At 52.0% G+C, this 19,996-nt stretch overlaps 1 pseudogene; it reads left to right on the top strand.

The window, feature by feature from the left end:
- LOC135532809 (fascin-like) overlaps positions 1-19,527 on the top strand; it is a 19,600-nt pseudogene extending 73 nt beyond the window's left edge.
- Positions 19,528-19,996: the final 469 nt, after the last annotated feature.

The following is a 19,996-nucleotide window of genomic DNA, read 5'->3' as shown; positions in this document are numbered from 1 at the left end:
TAAATACCTAACCGCTGAAACGTTCGGTTTTAAAATCAACGCGTCGGCCACGAGCTTGAAGAAGAAGCAGATTTGGACTCTGGAGCAGAGCGGGGAAGAGGCTGCCGGTAATGTGTTCTGTCTCAAGTCGCATCTGGGTCGGTACATAGCGGTGGACAAAGACGGGAACGTTACCGGGGATAGTGAGAGTTCTGGACCCGAGACCCGGTTCATCATCACGGCTCACGACGATGGGAGATGGTCTCTGCAGGTAGGATGAGGGAGGATGTTTGGGTGTGAGTGAACGCATGAGAGAGAGACTTGCCTTTGTATTGTCACCCCACGATAGTATCTTCTCACTGGTGGTGTTTAAGAGCCCGGACGCTTTCTCTAAACGTAAAAAAAAATGTAACCTCTTATTTAACTAGGTAAGTCAGTTAAAAACAAATTCTTATTTACATTGATGGCTTTCATCGGTTAAAAACCCGAACGACCGCTGGGACAATTGTGCGCCGCCCTATGGGACTCCCAATCACCGCCGTTTTTTATGTGATACTGCCGAAGAATCGAACCAGGATGTTTGTAGTGACGCCTCAAGCCCTGAAGGCATGCCTTAGACCGCTGCGCCACTCGGGAACCCGTTACCGAACATTAACACGGATCGGTTGCGGTACTGTTTGAGAAACACAAGGAATGTATCTTTCACATCAGCAAGAAATATTGATGCATTAATAAACGGTAGCCTGTATTTCTAGACGCATTTTTAAAATTGGTTTAGGGTTAATGTTCCCACACGGACATTTAATTTTTATTTAACCTTTTATGTAACTAGGCAAGTAAGTTATGAACAAATTCTTATTTACAATGACGGCCTCCCAGGGAACACTGGGTTAACTGCCTTGTTCAGGGGCAGAACGACGTATTTTACCTTGTCAGCTCGCGGATTCAATCTTTCAACCTTTTGATTACTTGTCCAACGCTCTAACCACTAGGCTAGTGGAATGGGGTAGATGCCTCAATATCCCACCTCTAGGCTACCCGCCCCCCCCCTCTAGGCTACCCGCCTCCCCCCTCTACCCTTCCCCCCCCCTCTAGGCTACCTGCCTCCCCCCACCTCTAGGCTACCTGCCTCCCCCACCTCTAGGCTACCTGCCTCCCCCCCACCTCTAGGCTACCTGCCTCCCCCACCTCTAGGCTACCTGCCTCCCCCCACCTCTAGGCTACCTGCCTCCCCCCCACCTCTAGGCTACCTGCCTCCCCCACCTCTAGGCTACCCGCCTCCCTCCCCTCTGGCTACCCGCCTCCCCCACCTCTAGGCTACCTGCCTCCCCCCACCTCTAGGCTACCTGCCTCCCCTCTAGGCTACCCGCCTCCCCTCCCCCTAGGCTACCCGCCTCCCTCCCCCTCTAGGCTACCCGCCTCCCCTCCCCTCTAGGCTACCCCCCTCCTAGGCTACCCGCCCCCCTCCTCTAGGCTACCCGCCCCCCCTCCTCTGGGCTACCCGCCCCCCCCCGCCTCTAGGCTACCCCCCCCCCCTCTAGGCTACCCCCCCCCCATCCAGCCGTTGGTGGATGTCAATCACGTGACTGGGCAGGGGAGCAGCCGTTGGTGGATGTCAATCACGTGACTGGGCAGGGGGAGCAGCCGTTGGTGGATGTCAATCACATGACTGGGCAGGGGGCGAGCCGTTGGTGGATGTCAATCACGTGACTGGGCAGGGGGAGCAGCCGTTGGTGGATGTCAATCACGTGACTGGGCAGGGGGAGCAGCCGTTGGTGGATGTCAATCACATGACTGGGCAGGGGGAGCAGCCGTTGTGGATGTCAATCACATGACTGGGCAGGGGGAGCAGCCGTTGGTGGATGTCAATCACATGACTGGGCAGGGGAGCAGCCGTTGGTGGATGTCAATCACATGACTGGGCAGGGGCGCAGCCGTTGGTGATGTCAATCACGTGACTGGGCAGGGGCGCAGCCGCTTGGTGGATGTCAATCACATGACTGGGCAGGGGGAGCAGCCGTTGGTGGATGTCAATCACATGACTGGGCAGGGGGAGCAGCCGTTGGTGGATGTCAATCACATGACTGGGCAGGGGGAGCAGCCGTTGGTGGATGTCAATCACATGACTGGGCAGGGGGCATAGGCCCACCCACTGGAGAGGCAGGCCCAGCCAATCAGAATGAGGTTTTTCTCCACAAAGGGGCAGAGAAATACTCCTCAGCAGACCCCCCCCTCTCAGCAGCCCCCCCCTCTCAGCAGCCCCCGCAGGTGAAGAAGACCCCGCAGGTGAAGAAGACCCCGCAGGTGAAGAAGACCCCGCAGGTGAAGAAGACCCCGCAGGTGAAGAAGACCCCGCAGGTGAAGAAGACGCATGTGGAGGTCCTGGGTTGGCGTGGTAACACGTGGTCTGCGGTTGTGAGGCCGGTTGGACGTACTGCCAAATTCTCTAAAAAAATAAGTTGGAGGTGGTTTATGGTGGAGAAATTAACATTCAATTCTCTGGCAACAGCTCTGGTGGACATTCCTACAGGTAGCATGCCAATTTGCATGTTCCCTCAAAACTTGAGACATCTGAAGCATTGTTGTGGGACAAAACTGCACATTTTTAAAGTGGCCTTTTATTGTCCCCAGCACAAGGTGCACCTGTGTAATGACCGTGCGGTTTAATCGGCTTCTTGATATGCCACACCTGTCAGGTGGATGGGTTATCTTGGCAAAGGAGAAATGCTCACTAACAGGGAGGTGAACACATTTGAGAAAAACATCTTGAGAGGAATAAACTTTTTTTTTTGTGTGTGTATAGAAAATTGCAATCTTTTTATTTCAGCCCATGAAACCAAAAGGTTTGCCTTTTTATATCGTTTCCCCTCACGACCACCTCGAACCTACCCGCCTCCCACCTCGAACCTACCCGCCTCCCACCTCGAACCTACCCGCCTCCCACCTCGAACCTACCCGCCTCCCACCTCGAACCTACCCGCCTCCACCTCGAACCTACCCGCCTCCCACCTCGAACCTACCCGCCTCCCACCTCGAACCTACCCGCCTCCCACCTCGAACCTCTACGAGCCAGAATGCTGAGTAACATGCTACTTTGTCTGTTTGTGTGGTTGGTCCTTTTGCAGGTAGGAATGTGAGACAAAATATCCACAGATTAGTGTCATCAAACTAACCTTTCAGTACGCCAGGTCTCGATATCGTTTATTTTTATTTGTTCAGTTCTGTTGCAATTGAAAACACTTCCACCACCCGGCAGAGCCTTAACCGACTGGAAAACACTTCCACCACCCGGCAGAGCCTTAACCGAATGGAAAACACTTCCTCCACCTGGCAGAGCCTGAACCGAATGGGAAACACTTCCACCACCTGGCAGAGCCTTAACCGAATGGGAAACACTTCCACCACCTGGCAGAGCCTTAACCGAATGGAAAACACTTCCACCACCTGGCAGAGCCTTAACCGAATGGAAAACACTTCCACCACCCGGCAGAGCCTTAACCGAATGGAAAACACTTCCACCACCTGGCAGAGCCTTAACCGACTGGAAAACACTTCCACCACCTGGCAGAGCCTTAACCGAATGGAAAACACTTCCACCACCCGGCAGAGCCTTAACCGAATGGAAAACACTTCCACCACCTGGCAGAGCCTTAACCGAATGGAAAACACTTCCACCACCCGGCAGAGCCTTAACCGACTGGAAAACACTTCCACCACCCGGCAGAGCCTTAACCGAATGGAAAACACTTCCACCACCTGGCAGAGCCTTAACCGAATGGAAAACACTTCCACCACTCGGCAGAGCCTGAACCGAATGGAAAACACTTCCACCACCTGGCAGAGCCTTAACCGAATGGAAAACACTTCCACCACCGGCAGAGCCTTAACCGACTGGAAAACACTTCCACCACCGGCAGAGCCTTAACCGACTGGAAAACACTTCCACCACCCGGCAGAGCCTTAACCGAATGGAAAACACTTCCACCACCGGCAGAGCCTTAACCGAATGGAAAACACTTCCACCACCGGCAGAGCCTTAACCGACTGGAAAACACTTCCACCACCGGCAGAGCCTGAACCGAATGGAAAACACTTCCACCACCTGGCAGAGCCTTAACCGAATGGAAAACACTTCCACCACCTGGCAGAGCCTTAACCGAATGGGAAACACTTCCACCACCTGGCAGAGCCTTAACCGACTGGAAAACACTTCCACCACCTGGCAGAGCCTTAACCGAATGGAAAACACTTCCACCACCCGGCAGAGCCTGAACCGAATGGAAAACACTTCCACCACCCGGCAGAGCCTTAACCGACTGGAAAACACTTCCACCACCTGGCAGAGCCTTAACCGAATGGGAAACACTTCCACCACCTGGCAGAGCCTTAACCGACTGGAAAACACTTCCACCACCCGGCAGAGCCTGAACTGAATGGAAAACACTTCCACCACCCGGCAGAGCCTTAACCGACTGGAAAACACTTCCACCACCTGGCAGAGCCTTAACCGAATGGAAAACACTTCCACCACCTGGCAGAGCCTTAACCGAATGGAAAACACTTCCACCACCTGGCAGAGCCTTAACCGAATGGAAAACACTTCCACCACCCGGCAGAGCCTGAACCGAATGGGAAACACTTCCACCACCTGGCAGAGCCTTAACCGAATGGGAAACACTTCCACCACCTGGCAGAGCCTTAACTGAATGGGAAACACTTCCACCACCTGGCAGAGCCTTAACCGAATGGGAAACACTTCCACCACCCGGCAGAGCCTGAACCGAATGGAAAACACTTCCAGTTGATTGTGAGGAAATGTGCTTCATTGAAAGACATTGATTTATTTGTTTACATGTTGTGTGTCACGTGCGATGTGTCAACAGATTGAAAACAGAAGCGACAGAATCTTGTAGAGATGACAGAGACTTCTCCAGACTGGTAACCATGGAGTAACCATGGTAACAGTCTCTTTAGGCAACCAACACCTGTGTGTGAGCTAACTGGGGAGGAAGTGTAGTTTGTTAACTGGACACACACAGCTTGTTGAACGGCTACAGTCAGACACTCAGCTTGTTGACCGGCGACAGTCACACACACAGCTTGTTGACCTGCTACAGTCAGACACACACACACACACAGCTTGTTGACCTGCTACATTCAGACACACACACACAGCTTGTTGACCTGCTACATTCAGACACACACACACAGCTTGTTGACCTGCTACATTCAGACACACACACACAGCTTGTTGACCTGCTACAGTCACACACACACACAGCTTGTTGACCTGCTACAGTCAGACACACACACAGCTTGTTGACCTGCTACAGTCAGACACACACAGCTTGTTGAACTAGACACACACAGCTTGTTGACCTGCTCGTCGGAGACACATAGCTTGTTGGTCTGTTAACCTGCTACAGTCAGAGACACACAGCTTGTTGAACTGCTCCAGTCAGACACACAGCTCATTGACCTGCTACAGTCAGAGACACACAGCTTGTTGACCTGCTACAGTCAGAGACACACAGCTTGTTGAACTGCTACAGTCAGAGACACACAGCTTGTTGACCTGCTACAGTCAGAGACACACAGCTTGTTGAACTGCTACAGTCAGACACACAGCTTGTTGACCTGCTACAGTCACACACACACACACAGCTTGTTGACCTGCTACAGTCACACACACACACAGCTTGTTGACCTGCTACAGTCAGAGAGACACACAGCTTGTTGAACTGCTCAGTCAGACACACAGCTCATTGACCTGCTACAGTCAGAGACACACAGCTTGTTGACCTGCTACAGTCAGAGACACACAGCTTGTTGACCTGCTACAGTCAGAGAGACACACAGCTTGTTGACCTGCTACAGTCAGAGAGACACACAGCTTGTTGAACTGCTACAGTCAGAGACACACAGCTTGTTGAACTGCTACAGTCAGAGACACACAGCTTGTTGACCTGCTACAGTCAGAGACACACAGCTTGTTGAACTGCTACAGTCAGACACACAGCTTGTTGACCTGCTACAGTCACACACACACACAGCTTGTTGACCTGCTACAGTCACACACACACACAGCTTGTTGACCTGCTACAGTCACACACACACACAGCTTGTTGACCTGCTACAGTCAGACACACACACAGCTTGTTGACCTGCTACAGTCAGACACACACACAGCTTGTTGACCTGCTACAGTCAGAGAGACACACAGCTTGTTGAACTGCTACAGTCAGACACACACAGCTTATTGACTTGCTACAGTCACACACACAGCTTGTTGAACTGCTACAGTCAGAGACACACAGCTTGTTGGTCTGTTAACCTGCTACAGTCAGAGACACACAGCTTGTTGAACTGCTACAGTCGGAGACACAGCTTGTTGACCTGCTCCAGTCAGAGAGACACAGCTTGTTGACCTGCTCCAGTCGGAGACACACACAGCTTGTTGACCTGCTCCAGTCGGAGACACACAGCTTGTTGAACTGCTCCAGTCGGAGACACACAGCTTGTTGAACTGCTCCAGTCGGAGACACACAGCTTGTTGAACTGCTCCAGTCGGAGACACACAGCTTGTTGAACTGCTCCAGTCGGAGACACACAGCTTGTTGAACTGCTCCAGTCGGAGACACACAGCTTGTTGAACTGCTCCAGTCGGAGACACACAGCTTGTTGAACTGCTCCAGTCGGAGACACACAGCTTGTTGAACTGCTCCAGTCGGAGACACACAGCTTGTTGAACTGCTCCAGTCGGAGACACACAGCTTGTTGAACTGCTCCAGTCGGAGACACACAGCTTGTTGAACTGCTCCAGTCGGAGACACACAGCTTGTTGAACTGCTCCAGTCGGAGACACACAGCTTGTTGAACTGCTCCAGTCGGAGACACACAGCTTGTTGAACTGCTCCAGTCACAGCTTGTTGAACTGCTCCAGTCACAGCTTGTTGATCTTTCTCGCTGACGTGAAAGATACGGGGCATATCAGCATGTCTTTCGAAAACCGGTTAGAATGCGATGCGTATTGATTTTGCTGAACGTTTAAACAGCGTCGGAATTAAATGTTGGCGACTAACAGCTGATAAGCCGGCACAGGGATTTAGTGTGTGTGTGGAGGGTATTGCTTGTCAGGAGGGGTGTAGGCTAAGGTGTGTGTGTGTGATGTATATTCAACTGTGTTTCTCTGCAGTCAGAGGTCCATGGCAGATATCTGGGAGGCACAGAGGACAGGATCATCTGCTTTGCCCAGGTAGGTGGGTTTTAAACTCCATGATGAGCTGATGAATATTCATCAACTGGCTTTCTCTAGATGTTAAATAACATTCGTACACTGGCTTTCTCTAGATGTTAAATAACATTCGTAACGTGTCTTTCTCTAGATGTTAAATAACATTCGTAACGTGTCCTCCTCTAGATGTTAAATAACATTCGTAACGTGTCCTCCTCTAGATGTTAAATGACGTTAAGTAACGTCTCTAGATGTTAAATGACGTTACGTAACGTCTCTAGATGTTAAATGACGTTCGTAACGTCTCTGGATGTTAAACGACGTTCGTAACGTCTCTGGATGTTAAGCGACGTCCGTAACGTCTCTGGATGTTAAGCGACGTCCGTAACGTCTCTGGATGTTAAACGACGTCCGTAACGTCTCTGGATGTTAAACGACGTCCGTAACGTCTCTGGATGTTAAACGACGTCCGTAACGTCTCTGGATGTTAAACGACGTCCGTAACGTCTCTGGATGTTAAACGACGTCCGTAACGTCTCTGGATGTTAAACGACGTCCGTAACGTCTCTGGATGTTAAATGACGTTGTGTGGTCTGATGTTTGGTCTCTCTCGCAGACTGCGTCAGTGGCTGAAAAATGGAGCGTTCACATTGCCATGCATCCTCAGGTAACACACCTACACCCCCTAACACCTGACCTCTAACCTCTAAATGGAGCGTTCACATTGCCATGCATCCTCAGGTAACACACCTACACCCCCTCCCCCTAACACCTGACCTCTAACCTCTAAATGGAGCGTTCACATTGCCATGCATCCTCAGGTAACACACCTATACCTACATCCCTCCCCCTATCACCTGACCTCTAAATGGAGCGTTCACATTGCCATGCATCCTCAGTTAACACACCTACACCCCCTAACACCTAACCTCTAAATGGAGCGTTCACATTGCCATGCATCCTCAGGTAACACACCTACACCTACACCCCCAACACCTAACCTCTAAATGGAGCGTTCACATTGCCATGCATCCTCAGTTAACACACCTACACCCCCTAACACCTAACCTCTAAATGGAGCGTTCACATTGCCATGCATCCTCAGGTAACACACCTACACCTACACCCCCCCCCCAACACCTGACCTCTAACCTCTCCTCTAAATGGAGCGTTCACATTGCCATGCATCCTCAGGTAACACACCCACACCCCCCTATCTATCACCTGACCTCTAACCTCTCCTCTAAATGGAGCATTCACATTGCCATGCATCCTCAGGTAACACACCTACACCTACACCCCCTCCCCTAACACCTGACCTCTAACCTCTAAATGGAGCGTTCACATTGCCATGCATCCTCAGGTAAAACACCTACACCCCCCCCCCCCCCTAACACCTAACCTCTAAATGGAGCGTTCACATTGCCATGCATCCTCAGGTAGCACACCTACACCCCCTCCCAACACCTGACCTCTAACCTCTCCTCTAAATGGAGGCGTTCACATTGCCATGCATCCTCAGGTAACACACCTACACCCCCAACACCCTGACCTCTAACCTCTCCTCTAAATGGAGTGTTCAGTGTGACCAGGAAGCATTATGCCCACCTTACCTCTCCCTCCAGGTGAACATCTTCAGTGTGACCAGGAAGCGTTATGCCCACCTGTCCTCCAAGGTGGATGAGGTCTCTATCGACCGCGACGTCCCATGGGGGTGGACTCCCTGATCACCCTGGTGTTCCTGGACCAACGCTACCACCTGCAGACGTCTGACAACCGCTTCCTGAAGAACGACGGCAGCCTGGAGGCCGCGCCCGGACAAGACCACCGGATACACGCTGGAGTTCCGCTCCGGCAAGGTGGCGTTCAGGGATTGTTCCGGGCGCTACCTGGCGCCGTCGGGCCCGAGCGGGACCATGAAGCGGGAAGACGAGCCGCGTGGGGAAGGATGAGATGTTCTCTCTGGAGCAGAGTCACCCTCAGGTGGTTCTCACCGCCAGCAACGAGAGGAACGTCTCCACCAGGCAAGGTAGGACCAACACAACCTTCTAGAACAGGACTAGAACCTAACCAGGCAAAGTCAGGACCAACACAGCCTTCTAGAACAGGACTAGCACCTAACCAGGCAAAGTCAGGACCAACACAGCCTTCTAGAACAGGACTAGCACCTAACCAGGCAAGGTAGGACCAACACAGCCTTCTAGAACAGGACTAGCACCTAACCAGGCAAGGTAGGACCAACACAACCTTCTAGATCCTAACCAGGCAAAGTAGGACCAACACAGCCTTCTAGAACAGGACTAGAACCTAACCAGGCAAGGTAGGACCAACACAACCTTCTAGAACAGTACTAGAACCTAACCAGGCAAGGTAGGACCAACACAACCTTCTAGAACAGGACTAGCACCTAACCAGGCAATGTAGGATCAACACAACCTTCTAGAACAGTACTAGAACCTAACCAGGCAGGGTAGGATTAACACAACCGTCTAGAACAGGACTAACACCTAACCAGGCAAGGTAGGACCAACACAGCCTTCTAGAACAGGACTAGCACCTAACCAGGCAAGGTAGGACCAACACAGCCTTCTAGAACAGGACTAGAACCTAACCAGGCAAGGTAGGACCAACACCGCCTTCTAGAACAGGACTAGAACCGAACCAGGCAAGGTAGGACCAACACAGCCTTCTAGAACAGGACTAGAACCTAACCAGGCAAGGTAGGACCAACACAACCTTCTAGAACAGGACTAGCACCTAACCAGGCAAGGTAGGACCAACACAGCCTTCTAGAACAGGACTAGCACCTAACCAGGCAAGGTAGGACCAACACCGCCTTCTAGAACAGGACTAGAACCGAACCAGGCAAGGTAGGACCAACACAGCCTTCTAGAACAGGACTAGAACCTAACCAGGCAGGGTAGGACCAACACAACCTTCTAGAACAGGACTAGAACCTAACCAGGCAAGGTAGGACCAACACAACCTTCTAGAACAGTACTAGATGGAGGGAGAGGTGGGGAGGAGGGAGAGGTGGGGAGGAGGGAGAGGGAGAGGAGGAGGAGAGGAGGGAGGAGGGAGAGCCTGAGAGGAGGAGGGAGAGGAGGGGAGGAGGGAGAGGAGGAGAGGAGGGAGAGGAGGAGAGCCTCCATTTTGTGTCTGGCTGAGAAACCGCTCTGACACCCTGCCTGCCTGTCGTGTGTGTTATTCCGTAGCTATTCTGCCCCAGTGATCCTTGCAGTAGTTTACTGATGATGCCTCCCACACACTCCTCTCAACACACACACTGTCTTTGGGCCGGGCTGGGGGAGGGGCTGGGCGGGGGGGGTGCAGATTCCTCTCGTGTGTAGCAGCTGCAGTGCTGGTGTTTGTCTGGATTCATGCCGAGGGAGGGACTGCAACACACTGGACGCTGTCTGGTCGTGACTACATCTCTGGTGTGTGTGTGTGTGTGTGTGTGTGTGTGTTTGATCCAGAGATGGAACCAGGACGCTGTCTGGTCGTGACTATATCTCTGGTGTGTGTGTGTGTGTGTGTGTGATCCAGAGATGGAACCAGGACCCTGTCTGGTCGTGACTACATCTCTGGTGTGTGTGTGTGTGTGTGTGTGTGTGTGATCCAGAGATGGAACCAGGACGCTGTCTGGTCGTGACTATCTCTGGTGTGTGTGTGTGTGTGTGTGTTTCCAGAGATGGAACCAGGACGCTGTCTGGTCGTGACTATATCTCTGGTGTGTGTGTGTGTGTGTGTGTGTGTGTGTGTGTGTGTGTGATCCAGAGATGGAACCAGGACGCTGTCTGGTCGTGACTACATCTCTGGTGTGAACACAACACGTGTCTTGCTTGTCTATTTCATGGATCCCAGTCAGGAAGATGTTTTAGGAGCCCATGTTGTCTACCTCACAGTCAGGAAGTTGTTTTAGGAGCCCATGTTGTCTACCTCACAGTCAGGAAGTTGTTTTAGGAGCCCATGTTGTTTTAGGAGCCCATGTTGTCTACCTCACAGTCAGGAAGTTGTTTTAGGAGCCCATGTTGTCTACCTCACAGTCAGGAAGTTGTTTTAGGAGCCCATGTTGTCTACCTCACAGTCAGGAAGTTGTTTTAGGAGCCCATGTTGTCTACCTCACAGTCAGGAAGTTGTTTTAGGAGCCCATGTTGTCTACCTCAGTCAGGAAGTTGTTTTAGGAGCCCATGTTGTCTACCTCAGTTAGGAAGTTGTTTTAGGAGCCCATGTTGTCTACCTCAGTTAGGAAGTTGTTTTAGGAGCCCATGTTGTCTACCTCAGTCAGGAAGTTGTTTTAGAGCCCATGTTGTCTACCTCAGTCAGGAAGTTGTTTTAGGAGCCCATGTTGTCTACCTCAGTCAGGAAGTTGTTTTAGGAGCTCACTATATATACAAAGCATGTCTGATGCTTTAAGGACACGGTTTGATTTAAATAATTAAGACAACATGTGACTAGAGGGAGTCTAACTACAGTTCATTTGATTGTGTTAGTGCTGTGCTAAAAATACAAAACAAACGTGTGACTGTTTGACTAGTGCTCCGTCTCGCTCCGCCTCGCTCCGTCATCAGAGCAGGGTACTGGGTGATAGCTGGTTAGTGACAGTGACTAAGTTCAGAGCAGGGGTACTGGGTGATAGCTGGTTAGTGACAGTGACTAAGTTCAGAGCAGGGGTACTGGGTGATAGCTGGTTAGTGACAGTGACTAAGTTCAGAGCAGGGTACTGGGTGATAGCTGGTTAGTGACAGTGACTAAGTTCAGAGCAGGGTACTGGGTGATAGCTGGTTAGTGACAGTGACTAAGTTCAGAGCAGGGTACTGGGTGGAGGTCGGCTGGTTAACAGTCTGATGGCCTTGAGATAGAAGCTGTTTTTCAGTCTCGGTCCCAGCTTTGATGCACCTGTACTGACCTCGCCTTCTGGATGAACAGGCAGTGGCTCGGTGGCCTTCCTGTGACATCAGGTGGTGTAGGTGTCCTGGAGGGCAGGTAGTTTGCCCCCGGTGATGCGTTGTGCAGACCGCACCACTCTCTGGAGAGCCCTGCGGTTGCGGGAGGGGCAGTTGCCGGTACCAGGCGGCGATACAACCTGACAGGATGCTCTCAATGGTGCCTCTGGTAAAGTTTATGGTCTTTGGTGCCAAGCCGAATTTCTTCAGCCTCCACCTCCTTCACCACACCGTCTGTGTGGGCGACTCCATTTCAGTTGGTCCGTGATGTGTACCTCCTCCCTGTAGGCCGTCCCGTCGTGGGCCCTCACCTCCTCCCTGTAGGCCGTCTCGTCGTGGGCCCTCACCTCCTCCCTGTAGGCCGTCTCGTCGTGGGCCCTCACCTCCTCCCTGTAGGCCGTCTCGTCGTGGGCCCTCACCTCCTCCTACTGGCCGCACCCTTTATTGGGCCCCAGTGTTGAGGATCAGCAAAGTGGAGATGTTGTTTCCTACCTTCACCACCTGGGGGCGGCCAGTCAGGAAGTCCAGGACCCAGTTGTACAGGGAGGGGTTGAGACCCAGGGCCTCCAGCTTAATGACGAGTTTGGAGGGTACTATGGTGTTGAATGCTGAACTGTAGTCAATGAACAGCATTCTGACATAGGTGTTCCTGTTGTCCAGATGGGGAATAGGGCAGGGTGACGACAACCAGCTCTCTCGTCTGGTCTCTCTCTCCTGTGTGAGTCTCGTGATTTACAGCGGGGCAGGGTGATGACGACCAGCTCTCTCGTCTGGTCTCTCTCTCCTGTGTGAGTCTCGTGATTTACAGCGGGGCAGGGTGATGACGACCAGCTCTCTCGTCTGGTCTCTCTCTCCTGTGTGAGTCTCGTGATTTACAGCGGGGCAGGGTTCTGGCTAGGGAGTGGGCTGGTGCTGCCTGTCGGTCTGTCTGTGGCTGGCGCTTGCTGCTGTGTGTGTAGAACAGACTGGTCTGGCTCCCCATGTATCCCAGCTGCTCTCCAGTTCAACCCAGCCTGGAGGACCAACACAATCAGACATTCTCTCTCTCTTTCTCTCAGTTCAACCCGTAGTGTGGCGGGCTGTAGTGTGGCGGGCTGTAGTGTGGCGGGCTGTAGTGTGGCGGGCTGTAGTGTGGCGGGCTGTAGTGTGGCGGGCTGTAGTGTGGCGGGCTGTAGTGTGGCGCTGCTCTTTGCATGACATAGACTGACCAGGTGAATCCAGGTGAAAGATATGATCCCTTATAGACGTCACTTTGTTAAATCCACTTCAATCAGTGTAGATGAAGAAGGGGAGGAGACTGGTTGAAGGATGTTTAAGCCTCGAGACAATTAACATGGATTGTGTGCCATTCAGAGGGTGAGTGGGCCAGACAAAGGGTTTGTGTCTTTGAACGGGGATGGTAGAAGGTGTCAGGCGCACTGGTTGGTGTCAAGACCTGCAACGCTGCTGGGGCTTTTCACGCTCAACAGTTTCCAGTGTGTATCAAGAATGGTCCACCACCCGAAGGACATCCAGACAGAACGCGTGGGAAGCGTTGGCGTGGGAAGCGTTGGCGTGGGAAGCGTTGGCGTGGGAAGCGTTGGCGTGGGAAGCGTTGGCGTGGGAAGCGTTGGAGTGGGCGCGTGGGAAGCGTTGGGTGGGCGTGTGGGAAGCCCTGACTAATTAGGGCAGTTCTGAGGGCCAAAGGGGGCTGCAAGTCAATATCAGGGAGGTGTTTTTTAATGTTTTGTACAAATCTGTAGTGTGTTTCTGCTCGTCCCTGACCCTCTGTCAGTCTCTCACGCTGCTCTCCTCTTGGCCCCGCCCAGGCATGGACCTGTCAGCCAATCAGGACGAGGAGGGAGACCAGGAAGTGTTCCAGGTGGAGATGAGTCGTGAGAACAGGAAGTGTGCGTTCCGGACCGCCGCCGGGAAGTACTGGACCCTCACCTCTTCTGGAGGACTACAGTGTACCGCCTCTACTAAGTAATAACACACACACACACACATACCTCTTCTGGAGGACTACAGTGTACCGCCTCTACTAAGTAATAACACACACACACACACACACAGACACACACACACACCTCTTCTGGAGGACTACAGTGTACCGCCTCTACTAAGTAATAACACACACACACACACACACAGACACACACACACACACCTCTTCTGGAGGACTACAGTGTACCGCCTCTACTAAGTAATAACACACACACAGACACACACACACACACCTCTTCTGGAGGACTACAGTGTACCGCCTCTACTAAGTAATCACACACACATACAGACACAGATACACACAGACACACACGGACACACACACACACCTCTTCTGGAGGACTACAGTGTAGCGCCTCTACTAAGTAATAACACACACACACCTCTTCTGGAGGACTACAGTGTACCGCCTCTACTAAGTAATCACACACACACATACAGACACGGATACACACACACACACACACACACACACACACACACACACACACACACACGGACACACGGACACACGGATGTCCTTCGGGTGGTGGACCATTCTTGATACACACTGGAAACTGTTGAGCGTGAAAAACCCCAGCAGCGTTGCTAACCTGTAGTTTAACCCTAACCTGTAGTTTAACCCCCTAACCTGTAGTTTAACCCTAACCTGTAGTTTAACCCTAACCTGTAGTTTAACCCTAACCTGTAGTTTAACCCTAACCTGTAGTTTAACCCTAACCTGTAGTTTAACCCTAACCTGTAGTTTAACCCTAACCTGTAGTTTAACCCTAACCTGTAGTTTAACCCTAACCTGTAGTTTAACCCTAACCTGTAGTTTAACCCTAACCTGTAGTTTAACCCTAACCTGTAGTTTAACCCTAACCTGTAGTTTAACCCTAACCTGTAGTTTAACCCTAACCTGTAGTTTAACCCGAACCTGTAGTTTAACCCTAACCTGTAGTTTAACCTAACCCTAACCTGTAGTTTAACCCTAACCTGTAGTTTAACCCTAACCTGTAGTTTAACCCTAACCTGTAGTTTAACCCTAACCTGTAGTTTAACCCTAACCTGTAGTTTAACCCTAACCTGTAGTTTAACCCTAACCTGTAGTTTAACCCTAACCTGTAGTTTAACCCGAACCTGTAGTTTAACCCTAACCTGTAGTTTAACCCTAACCTGTAGTTTAACCCTAACCTGTAGTTTAACCCGAACCTGTAGTTTAACCCTAACCTGTAGTTTAACCCTAACCTGTAGTTTAACCCTAACCTGTAGTTTAACCCTAACCTGTAGTTTAACCCGAACCTGTAGTTTAACCCTAACCTGTAGTTTAACCCTAACCTGTAGTTTAACCCTAACCTGTAGTTTAACCCTAACCTGTAGTTTAACCCTAACCTGTAGTTTAACCCGAACCTGTAGTTTAACCCGAACCTGTAGTTTAACCCTAACCTGTCGTTTTACCTAAACCCGAAAACATAACCCCAACCGTAACTCCTAACCCTTAAAGTAAATCGGTCGTGAAGTGAATTGTGTTTTGGCAGAGTGCTTTCGTTGTACACACACAATCACACACACAAGCATGATTGAAGCCACCTGAGTTACGGTCGCTAGCAATGAAAGGTGCCATAAAATGTAAATAAAATTATCTGAAGTAATTTAGATGCAGTATATCGGCTGTTAGCCGTCGGGGTGTAGCTGCAGGGTGTCGGCTGTTAGCCGTCGGCTAGCTGCAGGGTGTCGGCTGTTAGCCTGCAGTGTCGGCTAGCTGCAGGGTGTCGGCTGTTAGCCGGCTCGCTGCAGGGTGTCGGCTGTTAGCCGTCGGCTCGCTGCAGGGTGTCGGCTGTTAACCGTCGGCTCGCTGCAGGGTGTCGGCTGTTAGCCGTCGGCTCGCTGCAGGGTGTCGGCTGTTAGCCGTCGGCTAGCTGCAGGGTGTCGGCTGTTAGCCGTCGGCTAGCTGCAGGGTGTCGGCTGTTAGCCGTCGGCTAGCTGCAGGGTGTCGGCTGTTAGCCGTCGGCTAGCTGCAGGGTGTCGGCTGTTAGCCGTCGGCTAGCTGCAGGGTGTCGGCTGTTAGCCGTCGGCTAGCTGCAGGGTGTCGGCTGTTAGCCGTCGGCTAGCTGCAGGGTGTCGGCTGTTAGCCGTCGGCTAGCTGCAGGGTGTCGGCTGTTAGCCGTCGGCTAGCTGCAGGGTGTCGGCTGTTAGCCGTCGGCTGGCTGCAGGGTGTCGGCTGTTAGCCGTCGGCTAGCTGCAGGGTGTCGGCTGTTAGCCGTCGGCTCGCTGCAGGGTGTCGGCTGTTAGCCGTCGGCTCGCTGCAGGGTGTCGGCTGTTAGCCGTCGGCTCGCTGCAGGGTGTCGGCTGTTGGCCGTCGGCTCGCTGCAGGGTGTCGGCTGTTAGCCGTCGGCTCGCTGCAGGGTGTCGGTTTCATTGCTCCATAAAGAGGTGGCTCCAGTAATAATGTTATTACAATGTTCTATCCTGTTGAGAATTATGTTAATGTGTGTGTAGGACTGCCAACTGTTACTTTGACATGGAGTACTGTGGTAAGAAGCTGACTCTCCGTGCCGCCAACGGGAAGTACGTTGCTGCCAAGAAGAACGGCCAGCTAGCCGCTACCATCGACGTTGCCGGTCAGTGTGAAAACAGCCTTTGGGTAGTAAAGAGCAACAGGTTGTTCAGTATGCAGATGACTTGGTTCAAGGGTCATACCAACTCCTAGTCAGTCTCCCCCTGTTCCAGATGACTTGGTTCAAGGGTCATACCAACTCCTAGTCTCTCCCTGTTCCAGATGACTTGGTTCAAGGGTCATACCAACTCCTAGTCTCTCCCTGTTCCAGATGACTTGGTTCAAGGGTCATACCAACTCCTAGTCTCCCCCTGTTCCAGATGACTTGGTTCAAGGGTCATACCAACTCCTAGTCAGTCTCTCCCTGTTCCAGATGACTTGGTTCAAGGGTCATACCAACTCCTAGTCAGTCTCTCCCTGTTCCAGATGACTTGGTTCAAGGGTCATACCAACTCCTAGTCTCTCCCTGTTCCAGATGACTTGGTTCAAGGGTCATACCAACTCCTAGTCTCCCCCTGTTCCAGATGACTTGGTTCAAGGGTCATACCAACTCCTAGTCAGTCTCTCCCTGTTCCAGATGACTTGGTTCAAGGGTCATACCAACTCCTAGTCAGTCTCTCCTTGTTCCAGATGACTTGGTTCAAGGGTCATACCAACTCCTAGTCTCTCCCTGTTCCAGATGACTTGGTTCAAGGGTCATACCAACTCCTAGTCTCCCCCTGTTCCAGATGACTTGGTTCAAGGGTCATACCAACTCCTAGTCAGTCTCTCCCTGTTCCAGATGACTTGGCTCAAGGGTCATACCAACTCCTAGTCAGTCTCTACCTGTTCCAGATGACTTGGTTCGAGGGTCATACCAACTCCTAGTCAGTCTCTCCCTGTTCCAGATGACTTGGCTCAAGGGTCATACCAACTCCCAGTCTCTCCCTGTTCCAGATGACTTGGTTCAAGGGTCATACCAACTCCTAGTTTCTCCCTGTTCCAGATGACTTGGTTCAAGGGTCATACCAACTCCTAGTCAGTCTCTACCTGTTCCAGATGACCTGGTTCAAGGGTCATACCAACTCCTAGTGTCTCCCTGTTCCAGATGACTTGGTTCAAGGGTCATACCAACTCCTAGTCAGTCTCTCCCTGTTCCAGATGACTTGGCTCAAGGGTCATACCAACTCCTAGTCTCTCCCTGTTCCAGATGACTTGGTTCAAGGGTCATACCAACTCCTAGTCTCTCCCTGTTCCAGATGACTTGGTTCAAGGTCATACCAACTCCTAGTCTCCCCCTGTTCATACATGTACATTATGTGCCGTGGTGCACAATAGGAATAGTCTGGTTTCATTACAACTCTTTTCTTTGAATTAGTCCTTTTTGGAAGTTTTTTTGCTAAGCCCTTTACAACACGTGGAGTCTCCCAAGTAAATATTTTGAGTGTCCCCAGGCTATGAGGGTATAACTTTTGACCTTTTATATAAGGCTTTCTTTGGTCTTTGGCGACATGGGTAATATGGGTGTTTGTCCCTCCAGGTGAGTCGGAGGAGTTCCTGATGAAGCTGATTAACCGTCCAATCATTGTCCTCCGTGGGGAACACGGTTTCATCGGGTGTCGTAAGCTCACAGGAACCCTGGACTCCAACCGTTCCTCGTACGACTACTTTACCCTGACCTTCAGAGGGGACGTACAGTTTACAGGGTTAGTACACACACACACACACACACACACACACACACACACACACACACACACACACACACACACACACACAGACACAGGGTTAGTGAACGCAGAGTCTGACAGCTCAGATGAACTAGAGGAGCCTCCTCATGACAACGAGCAGTTAGCCTGCCCCTTCCAGAGGACGGTGTAGAGTCTGACAGCTCAGATGAACTAGAGGAGCCTCATGACAACAAGCAGATTAAAACTCGTCCTGGGTTATAAATCATGTCTCCAGGACACAGATTAAGACTCGTCCTGGATTATAAAACACCTCCACTGAACATGCTTCTTAATCCAATTCTCTTCCTACTTATAGACTATTCATAATCTGTTTCCAGGAAACCACCCCTCTTGTATTTTGGACATATCATCATGGTTGTACCTGTTGTAAAACCCCCCCTCTCCTCAGACTCGACGGGGAAGTTCTGGATGGTGGGCAGCGAGGCGTCGGTGGTGAGCAGCAGTGACAACCCCGTTGACTTCCTGTTAGAGTTCTGCGACTACAACAAGGTCGCTATCCGCTCCGTCGCCGCCGCGGGAAGTATCTCCACGCGACCACGCTGGCGTCTTGAAGGCCAACGCCGACGACCTGGAGACCGCCACGCTCTGGGAGTACTGACCCCTTGCCGAGACCCCGTTACTACGACAACGAAGCAGCAGCATCCCTAACTCCTCCTCTATCCCTCCATCCTTCTCTCAACTCTGTCCTAACCCCTCCCAGACCAGGGCTGTGTTCAGTGTGGTGAAATGGTCACGATATCGTAGATGGGAGGGGGAATGTAAGACCTAGAGCTGACCCCATTATCTGTTTTCACCTGATAATGAATCCTGTCTCATCTAATCTACACGTTTCTATGTGACATTCCACCGCTCTGAACAGGACCTTTGTGTGTGAACTGGACAATGGAGGGAGAGAAAGAGCTGGGGGAGGTATGTCCTAATGTAAGGCTTTCTTCACCTCCCCGTTTCTCTCTGCCTTTCCCTCCCCGTTCCTCTCTCTGCCTTTCCCTCCCCCGTTTCTCTCTCTGCCTTTCCCCCCGTTTCTCTCTCTGCCTTTCCCTCCCCCGTTCCTCTCTCTGCCTTTCCCTCCCCCGTTCCGCTCTCTGCCTTTCCCTCCCCGTTCCGCTCTCTGCCTTTCCCTCCCCGTTCCTCTCTCTGCCTATCCCTCCCCCGTTCCTCTCTCTGCCTTTCCCTCCCCCGTTCCTCTCTCTGCCTTTCCCTCCCCCCGTTCCTCTCTCTGCCTTGTCCTCCCCCCTTCCTCTGCCTTGTCCTCCCCCCTTCCTCTCTCTCTCTGCCTTTCCCTCCCCCGTTCCTCTCTCTGCCTTTCCCTCCCCGTTCCTCTCTCTGCCTTGTCCTCCCCGTTCCGCTCTCTGCCTTTCCCCTCCCCCGTTCCTCTCTCTGCCTTTCCCTCCCCCGTTCCTCTCTCTGCCTTTCCCTCCCCGTTCCTCTCTCTGCCTTTCCCTCCCCGTTCCTCTGTCTGCCTTTCCCTCCCCCCGTTCCGCCCTCTGCCTTTCCCTCCCCCGTTCCTCTCTCTGCCTATCCCTCCCCCGTTCCTCTCTCTGCCTTTCCCTCCCCCGTTCCTCTCTCTGCCTTTCCCTCCCCC

The sequence above is a fragment of the Oncorhynchus masou genome, unplaced genomic scaffold (assembly GCF_036934945.1).
Source record: "Oncorhynchus masou masou isolate Uvic2021 unplaced genomic scaffold, UVic_Omas_1.1 unplaced_scaffold_2040, whole genome shotgun sequence".
NCBI lineage: Eukaryota > Metazoa > Chordata > Actinopteri > Salmoniformes > Salmonidae > Oncorhynchus > Oncorhynchus masou.
This window is presented reverse-complemented; position numbering and strand designations above follow the sequence as displayed.